General features: G+C 40.2%; 1 long non-coding RNA gene across 2 annotated transcripts in view; it reads right to left on the bottom strand.

Annotated features, from left to right (window-relative positions):
• Nucleotides 1-204: 204 nt before the first annotated feature.
• The window catches only part of LOC118852015, a 63,292-nt gene continuing 53,760 nt past the window's right edge, over nt 205-9,736 (bottom strand). The window contains exons 3-4 of one of the 2 annotated variants that reach the window (XR_005010515.1): nt 9,478-9,573; nt 205-350 (exon numbers count right to left, since the gene is read on the bottom strand). This is a non-coding gene — a long non-coding RNA (uncharacterized LOC118852015). Of the gene's footprint in view, nt 351-5,661; nt 5,829-9,477; nt 9,574-9,736 lie in introns of those variants that run through there. The other variant, XR_005010514.1, reaches the window with a different exon arrangement.

Here is a 9,736-nt window from a genome sequence, read left to right as displayed (position 1 = left end):
CTCTTTCTTAGCCTCATTTGTAGAATGAGAGGTTATGCTCAATGACCTCTAAAGTCCCTCCTAGATCAAAAGCTGTGATCCTTAGGTATGAACCTTGTATCTGCTCTATAACCTCCTCGACAAGTGGTCATCCAACTTTAGAATTGAAGCTCTTTGAGAATAGAGATTATTTTATTTTATTTTTGTCTTTCTAGTCTTGTCAGCTGTGCTAGGTGCATAGGAGGTACTTGATACCCACTTCTTGACTGATTGATTCATTCACTTATTCAACAACCTCTAATATTGGGGAACTCATTGTCCATCATGGTACATGTTCCAAGAGACAGTCAAGCTCCATATATGTCTTCTTCCTGGAAAACATAAAACTTTTGATTTGTCCTTCCTATGAAATTTATCATATTCAAAGTAAATGGATAGGAGGGAAAACATCTGGTCATAGATCTGGAAAGGACTGCAGAGATCATTTAGTCCAACACCTATTTTATAGATAAAAAGCTGAAGGCCAGAGAAGTGAAGTGATTTACCCAAGATCACTCAATAAATTAGTGAAGAGAAATCCAGTGGGCCATCTGTCTCTTCTTTACTGATATTAGTTTAGATAGGGGCAGGATATATTGAATGAAGAAATAGGCTTTCATCATCATAGTGATAGATACCACAGTTAATACATTATACAAAACTTGGCAAATATTAAACAATTTATAAATGCAGTTATTGTAAGGACTTAGAGAGAAAAAAGACCCAAGTCTGAATCCTGCTTCTGAAATTTAGGGAGAAGGTGTAGTGCTGTGGAAAGAATTCTGCATATGAAGTCCAAAGAACTGTGTTCAAATCCCAGATCTTCCACTAACTACCTACGTATATGACTTTAAGCAAGATATTGGTCACTCTGGTCTCAGTTTCTTTATGCATAAAATGAAAAAGTTGAACTAAATGGCCTTTAAGGTTCATTCCATCTTGAGATCTAAGATCCTATGACCAAGTCCTTAACTTCTCTTCACTTCAGTTTCTTCATCTATATAATGGGATAATAATAGCACCTGCTACTCACCCAGGGTGGTTGTGAGGATCAAATGAGATGGTATCTGTTAAATGCTTTGCAAACCTTAAAGCACTTTATAAATGCCAGCTATTGTTATTAATAATCAACACAAGTTGTAATAATTATGCATCAACCAATTCTGCAAAACAGTCATTGTTTCTAAATTTTTACATGGGTTTTATGTAACTTGCCATTTTTTAACTTATTAGCCCACCCAGATTACTCATGGACTTTTCAAGTAAATTGCTAACTGCGTTATTCCTACAACAATCTGAACAAAGAATTCTTTTCAGGGCCAAGAGTTTATTTGTAATCCATCTCTAGCTTCATGACAAGAATTCAATATATTTAATAAGGAGATACAATCTTTGCGAAGAACTGAAATTCTCCTAGGATTATGGTAACCTATGACTAGGATTATTCATGTAGCAGTATTATTAAGTGATGTGAGAGTTGAAATCGAATCAGCCCAACTTTGAAAATTCATCTAAAGCTCCGTTTTAATTGGGAGAAGCCCGGCCCAGTATGGTATTGCAGTAAATTACGGCTCCATGCAGCGGCCAGGATCTCTGTGCCCTTGCTTAATTAAGGGTTAATCTAAAAGACCCAGGTTTCCTCGGGTTGGATGTTCTTTGACCGTGGCCAGCCAGGGCTACTTGGCCCAGGACAATGGGCTTGCCTTGGCAGAGCAGATGAAAATTGAACCAAGTATTGGAAAAGAGTAAGGGAACAATGCCTAGGACAGATGTCTCATCCCCCAACTAAAACAACCCAAGAGAAAACGTTCTGGTAATGACCTTTTATGCCTAACAGGCTCCGGCATCTGGAGCAGTGTCAGCAATATTAAAGCCTTTTATGAAAGGATTATGTTTTGCATGATGAGTGTTTTAATATGAGGGCCGTAGGTAGTGGCAAAACAGAACTACATTTAACTGGGGATAATTACGTGGGTTCAAGCAAAATTATTTCTTCCCGTGCTGCTCTGTTGATATAGGGAGATAATTTTTTTAAAATGTGAATTCGGCGACCTCTTGCTAACCTTTGTGGGTTTTAATTATTTCGGGCAGTGGGTGCCGCACGTGTGCCTCGACTACCTTTTTATGTCGACAGTTGGTAGCGAGGAGCCACTGGGAGCTCGGAGGGGAGCGGCTCTTCAGCCAATCTGGGATAAAAGGGGAAAATGGAATCACTATGGAAACTGCAGGAAGGATCTAAAAAGCTTTCTTTCGAGAATAAATGTCTGATGTTTGTGACTTGGGGGGGGGCAGTGAAGAGGTAGGGGGGGGAAAGGGGGGAAAATTCATCTATCTGTAGGATGCTTTCGCCACTGATCCGTTATCGCCGCAAGTGCCAAGTCTAAACAGGCTGACCTTAGCTTTATTAAGCGCTTTCTGCTCACGGAGAGTTACTATTCAACAAGAGAAAAAAAAAAGCTGCAGTGCTCCTGGAAGGGGTGTGCGTGTGTGTGTGTGTGCGCGTGTGTGCGTGTGTGTGCGCGCGCTCGCGAGCGTGTCTGAGTGGGGCATGAGGGAGAGAGAGAAACTCATTTGTTTGAAAACCGTCATTTTTCTTTCTTTCCTAGTTTTCTTTTCTACCCCGTATCCTTATGAAATAATGGACTCATGTGCGTGTGTGTATGGATGTGTATTTCTCTTTAGAAATCCAGCAACTCGGGAAACCAAATGTAATTCAGAAAACTATGTTTCATCCCCTTCCATGTCTGACTTTGATCTAACATTGAGGGGAGGAAAAAAAAATCCAAGCCAACCAAACCCTTTGCCCCTCTCCCACCAATCCCCAAGCTGATAAATAGGAAGGAGAGGCAGCTGCCCTCCCTCACTTCAGCACCTTGGGCCTCCAGGAGTGAAAAATGAAGGTGATGATGACCAACCGGAAGAGCTCTAGTGAATCTCTTTAAACAACAGGCAGTAACAGATACCTGTCTCAGTGGAGGCGTTTCCGAGCATCACTGAGAATCCCTAAGGGGACCGAACCTTTTTTTTTTTCTTTCTGCTTAAATAGGGAGACTGTTTGACAGCAGGGCTGGGTACTCTATAAACACCTGTGGAAGAGGAACCACAGAGGGAGAAGAGGATGTGAGCCAATTGTCTCTATCAGAAATCCTCTGCATGAGAGAAAACACCCTTCCCAAGGAGGAGGAGGAAAAGGAAGAAGAGGAAGAGCAGGATGAGGACGAGGACTAGGGCATCCAAGTAAGTAGACCTCTTTCTGTACTGCATCAGCACAATCTCTGTCTTTGTCTTAATTAAGGACCAGCGGTTACTTCCACTGGCCAGATCTCCTAGAGATAAGGACCTGCTCCTGGAGATCAGGGCAACTTTGACACATTTTTTTTTTCTGAATGCATTAGAATGTCAAAGATTGATGAGCGTGGTAATTGATTCCATATCGTCATGCTGTATTTAGACAATTATAAACACTGCTAATCTAATGTTTCAGGGCACTTATGAACAATTAGTGATCCCACGCTAAATTCACACACGTGCATTGGATGGGAAGAATGAAGTAAAAACATTGCCACCAGTGTCTTGTGAATCTAAATATGACTATTTTAAACAAAAGGGTGACTAGAGAGTAGGAAAAAAAGAGAATACAATTCCAATGCTCTTCAAGACAAATGATTCCAGTAGGGAAAACAATAGAATTCTTTTAGCAGAGAATATGCTTTTAAAAAAATAAAACCATTAATAAAGAACCTAAGTTATTTTATTATGATGTGTGCTTCCAGTGTGAATGCAAACATTATCCCCAATGTTTATTTCATGTGCCCTATGAAACTGGTTTGTAATGTGTTTGGTCAGCTTGTAGGGATGGGAAAAGAATAATACAGTCTTAGAAAAATCACAGAAACCTGTGTGTGTGTGTACTTGTCTCTCTCATGGCATTAACACAAAACCACACCAACACAGATATCCATTTAAAAAAATTTTCAAAATGACTCATACATATTGACTTCATGGCAGTTTTTGTGCATATAATGAAAACCAATTATCTGTGGAGAAAATTTGACTGTGAAGGAAATTAAATTGGTTTTTAAAGACTTCCTTAAACAGCAGTAGCTAGGGAGAGGTCCAATAACACTTTAGCTTTGAATTGTAATGGCTTTGCCATATTAATAAATCATGCTTTATCCTGACTTTTATCGAAAGATGTGGATGGGGAAGACTGCACACGGCAGGATGAAGGCAGAGGGGCTGGACTTTGCTGCGGCTTTCATGTCTCAAGCTGCTCTACCAGTGGTCCAGGCATGTTAGAAGACACTCTGGCGGTGGGGGGAAGGTAAGTCCAGACTGGCTTAACAATGAAAATCAGTTAAGATGCAGTTAGCAAAAAAAAATGGTTATTGCCTTGTAATTGACTGATAGAAATGTGTTCTTGGCTATCCTATGATTTAGAAAGGTAGGAAGAAAATGTTTTCAAAAAAATCTGTCTGGCCCCTCATCCTTGGGTTTACCAACTTCCATAAAAAAGAAAACAAAACAAAAAAATCTTGTTTTCAGCATTGGATCTTTTGGGTCATTTAGAGAACTTAAAAAAAATCATTGTCCATTATGTCTGGGAATGTCTAGGAATAAAGGGGATTTTTTAACATGGAAAACATATTGTTCCAGTTATAAAAACAATGCAGATACTTTTCTTTGTTTCAGTCCACGATGCTAACATAGACTTTTCTATATGTATTCAGTCCCAGTACTAACTGTCTAGTAACTAGAAAAAGAAAAGAGGGTAAAGAAATATGTTTTATCTAAATAAATGACCTTGGTCTGCAAAAACAAAGTATGGGATCATTCCTAATTCTAAAACATTTCCTTCCTCCTTTATCAAGCAGGAAATCTGACAGGTTCTTGTAGCTTTAAGAAATTGATTAGATGAACTCAAAAAGATTTCATTGATCCATACAAACAAACTTTATACCTTTAGCATTTGATTTGACTGAAAGTCTGGGGAAAGTGCTGGTCCGTTATTTCTAACCAAACCAATGTAATGACCCTGTATGTTAAATATTCTGAGTCTCTTAATGTACCCAAGCAGTTATCGGGATAGCTGCTGTCACTATGCCTTTAAAATAAGGAGTCGTTTTTCAGGTCAGTTTCATGAGAACTGAGCCTTTGAAACTGACAACTTTCCAGGGCTGCATTTGTGTTACACATATACACAGACGCTCAGATACTTTGACATCAACTTCATTCAAGAACTTAAATATTAAATAGTCTAGTTAGTTGGAGCTTACCAAGTGCCTCAGTTCTATGACCAAATGTTTCTTAGACTCACGGCTTTTGGTAGAGAGACACTTACTAGCTGTGTAGCCTGAGCAAGTCACTTGACCTCCTTCTGCCTCGGTTTCCACATCTGTCACATGAGGATAATAATAACTTCTACGTTATAGAGTTAAGAGGGTAAAATGAAATAATATACAAAAAGCACTTTGCAAATCTTCAAGTGCTTGCAAATGCTAACTATTTTTATATTATCCACTGAAATACTGGAATTGGAAAATAAATTGTTGGTTCCCTCCCTGCTAAGAAGTTACATCTTTCTGTTTTATGTCTATACCCACTTTTTCCAAAAAGTTACTCAGGTAACTCTTACATGACATTGATGATTTAGTGCCTGAAGTGGGTCCTATAAAATAGGTGGTTTCATGGTGTTTTCTTCTTTTTTTCCAGGACCATGTAGTTAAACCTTGTTTCTTTCTCATTCATCAGCACTGTGTTTTAGTTGCTTGTAGTGTTCTCACCCAGAATCCAAGTTTACTTTTTAATCTCTGACCAGAGAGCAGAGAGAACACAAGCAAAAAATTTTAATTAGAATTTTAATATGTAATCCAAGCTGCCTGAGATTCATGCACAGAGGTGGCCTTCTGTGGGCCTCAGTAACTGTAGGGAGAGGCGAGGTGTTTTTTTATTGGATAGGAGGAAGATTATATCCATGCACACATGTATGTACACATACATCCTTATGTATATAACTTGCAAGAGTGAGTTATTTACAACATGGGAACATGGACCCTTGGTAACTAATGGATACCTGATCCCAGAGTGTGGCTTTCCGTGTGAATGTGTAGCTGAAATCTAATATTCTGGCTGGCTAGTACAGAGGATCCAAAGCTAAAATTCCCAAACATGAGAATATTATGTAATAGAGGATAGCCCATTTTATGTGTACTTTCCCATTGGGATACATCATTTTAAAGTTTTTAGTTCAAGCCATGCAAATTCAAAGGGGAATAAAAATACCCAGCTTCACATGAGGGGAATCAATCACAGATTTTTGCTGCTACTGAGAAACAATGAGCCAAACTCTTATGTATCTTATTCCTTAATCATCTAATACATGAAACATTTTTTGGAAGGGGGAAGGTAGGTGGGAAAAGGAGTAGGGTGTGTGTGTGTGTGTGTGTGTGTGTGTGTGTGTCTTTTCATGAAATAAAAGGATCCTTATTTGAAACCAGAATTAGTAAGTACAAAATGCACTTTGGGCTTTCTGTTTGGCTTTCAACTATCCTGATTCCTGAGGCATAAGAACTATTAAAGTCTGAGTTGTAAATTTGAAGCTGTTTGTGTATTGAGGGGTGGAGGATGGGAAAATGGCAATGTCAGAACAGAAACATGTGGGTAGGGAGGTCACTACAATCTTGGGAGGAACACTGGCCTCTCCTCTCACTGAACACACTCATGTAGGCATAGACACATATATGTACACACACACACACATGCGTGTGCACACGTACACACAAGCCTTTGGTGGAAGTTAAGTGCTTTTATCATATGTCACTTTATGATTAAAGTTGAAAACTATAATCAAAATAATAAGATTAGTTCATATTTATATAATTCTTCAAGAACTTTACATTTGTCATGCCAATTGAACCTCACAACAACCCTATGAGGTAGATGCCATTATTATCCCTGATTTACAGATGCATAAAGTGAGTCTCAGAGAAGTTAACTGGCTTACCTAGAGTCACACAGGTAGTAAGTGTATCAGGTGCGATTCAGACCTAGGTCTTCCTGACTTGTGAGCACACATCCCAGCTATTTTAGAGGTACCAGGCACATCAGCACCAGTACCAGGGGATGCTTGTCTCCAGCTAGTTTGAGACAAGGACCTTGATTTGGGGGTGCATCCAAGGTTGAGCTCTGTGTCAGAGATAGTGGGAATTGGGAGACTATTTCAAGATAACAGTGCCTGGGTGGGATCTTGTCCCAGCATTCAGGTCAAAAGTAGTCATGCCCAACACTGATCACATGACCAACTACTACAGCTTAGCCATCTATTTTCCTGACAATACAAGAGACAATTACATGAACTTGCAAGAAAAAACTGGCCACCTGGCACGCACTCCAGCCTCATTCTCTATGTGCATTTGTAACCTATCCTTGTGGCATTTTTCCTTTTATTTTTTTTCTTTGAATCATCCCTTTCCATTTAAGATTAAAAAAAAAAGAAATAATGCATGCAAAGCGCTTTGTAAATTGTCCAGGCATTGCATAAATGTCACCTATTATTATTAGGCAGAAGAGATCTGTCTATTAAAAATATTCCAAGCAGGGAAATTGTTTCTTGGGCATACCATGATGTATGTCTTCAAAGTCTCCAAGATAAAAAAAAAGGAAGAAGCTGTTTATGGCACTTAGAGCCAGAAGAATGGAAAGTTTCCCCATGTATTATTGCTTCCTGGTAGGGCTGATGAACGCTCTCTGTTTTCCCCTTAAGGTTGGTTTGTTTCCATCCCTATAGAACTTGAGAGAACTTTTACTCCAAGTCTAAAGTGCAGAGGGTGTTTTAAATATTTAACTTGTATTTTTTTTAAAGTCACTCCTTAGATGCTGTTGTGTGTATATTTTCACAATCATCTGGTTGATTGTTAGGAATCCAGGTGAAATTAACATGACATGCAGTGTTTTCAGAGTTGGCTTATGGAGGTGGAGAAAGTTTGGGGGGGGATTTCTTTAGGTTTTTAAAATGGGATTTGGAACTGTCATGGTGTGCAATGACTTGTGGACCCTCTTGACCTCTCCCCTCTTCTCCTCTCCCCTCCAACAGAGGGAGGGAGGGAAAGAGAGAAAGGGGGTGGGGAATGACTTAATGAACAAATAAGCAAATAAAGTGAACCTAAACTACTTAAAAAAGCTGTTCAGTGGTGCACAAGTATGTAGTACAGGTGTCATTGTTAGTAACTGGCATGCATGGTTAAACCTCTGCTCAGTACGTTGCATATTTACTCTGCTGCTTTGAAAAGTGAGCCCTGGATAAGTATAGAAATTGTTTGACAATGGAACTCCATGGCCAGCCTATAGCAGGCACACTGTGTACCTGAAGTCAAAATATGGATTGTATTTGCCAAAGCAATGGTAAGTAGTTCATTAGGACTGTGTCTTCCAAAGTCTCAGACATTTCTTTCTCTATCATAAGCTATTTTTCCTCTCTTTTTTCCTCTCCCCTCCCCTCCCCTCCCCTCTCCTCCCCTCTCCTCCCCTCTCCTCCCTCCCCATCTCTTCCCCTCTCCTCCCCTCTCCTCCCCTCTCCTCCCCTCCCCTCTCCTCCCCTCTCCTCCCCTCCCCTCTCCTCCCCCTCCTTCCCTCCCCTCTCCTCCCTCTTCTTTCCTCCCCTCTCCTCCCCTCCCATCTCTTCCCCTCCCCTCCCTCGCCTCCCCTCTGCTCCCCTCTCCTCCCCTTCCCTCTCCTCCCCTCTCCTCTCCTGTCCTCCCCTCCCATCTCTTCCCCTCACCTCCCCTCTCCTCCCCTTCCCTCTCCTCCCCTCTTCTCCCCTTCCCTCGCCTCCCCTCCCCTCCCCCCCTCTCCTCTCCTCATCTTCCTTCCTCTCCTCTCCTCTCCTTTTCCATTCTTTTGGCTGTTTCTCTTTAGTACTTTAAATGAAGATAGAAAGACTCCACAACCTGATATCCTGACCAATGTAACTTGAATGAATATAGAATATTAAGAATTTTTGAGTTAAGCTAAAAAGTTACTTCCAGTTTAAAGAAGAAAAAGTCTAACGATAAAAAATAACTGTCTAGATACATTGCAATCTTAGGGAACAAGAGTTCTTCTGAGACTCCTTAATTGGACTGCCTGATTAGGCATGTAGACTTTGGGGGGGAGGTTAGAGGGAGGTGGGACAGATGCTGGTGTATGTTTAATATTTATTTGCATAGTTTTCTGTGAAGCATTTGGTCTTACAGAGTGGAAAGGTTGGGGCCAAAGAGACCAGTAGTAACTCCCCTTCTCAAAAAAAATAGCTGTTTTCCTCTGTAGTTGACTGGGTGGGATGGAAACAAGGTGGAATGGGGTCGTTCATCTCTGGGAATAATTATGTTATCAAGTGACCTAGCCAAGAAACTGCATTTCCATGTTTTCAATGGTTCTGAGGCCTCTGGGAGGCTACTTTGGGGTTGATTCTAGTTTACATACCTTTCTTTGAAAAATAATCATTGTTGGTTGTGTTCACTGGTGTCTCATTTATAAACTGCATCTTGTCAGTGGAGGTAATGGAAGCGAAATTTCTCTCTGAAAATATATTTGCAGCAAAACTGTTTCAAAAGCACTGTTTAAAAACAAATCTTTGTAAAAAAAACCAAAAACTCCACCCATATGTAGAGCTCTTTTTCTGCAATCAAATACATATGAAATGACTTCCCCCCTCCCCAACTCCCATGGGTTATTATAAGAA

This window comes from Trichosurus vulpecula, chromosome 5, assembly GCF_011100635.1.
Source record: "Trichosurus vulpecula isolate mTriVul1 chromosome 5, mTriVul1.pri, whole genome shotgun sequence".
NCBI lineage: Eukaryota > Metazoa > Chordata > Mammalia > Diprotodontia > Phalangeridae > Trichosurus > Trichosurus vulpecula.
The sequence above is the reverse complement of the archived record's forward strand: the minus strand, read 5'-3'. Positions and strand labels throughout refer to the sequence as shown.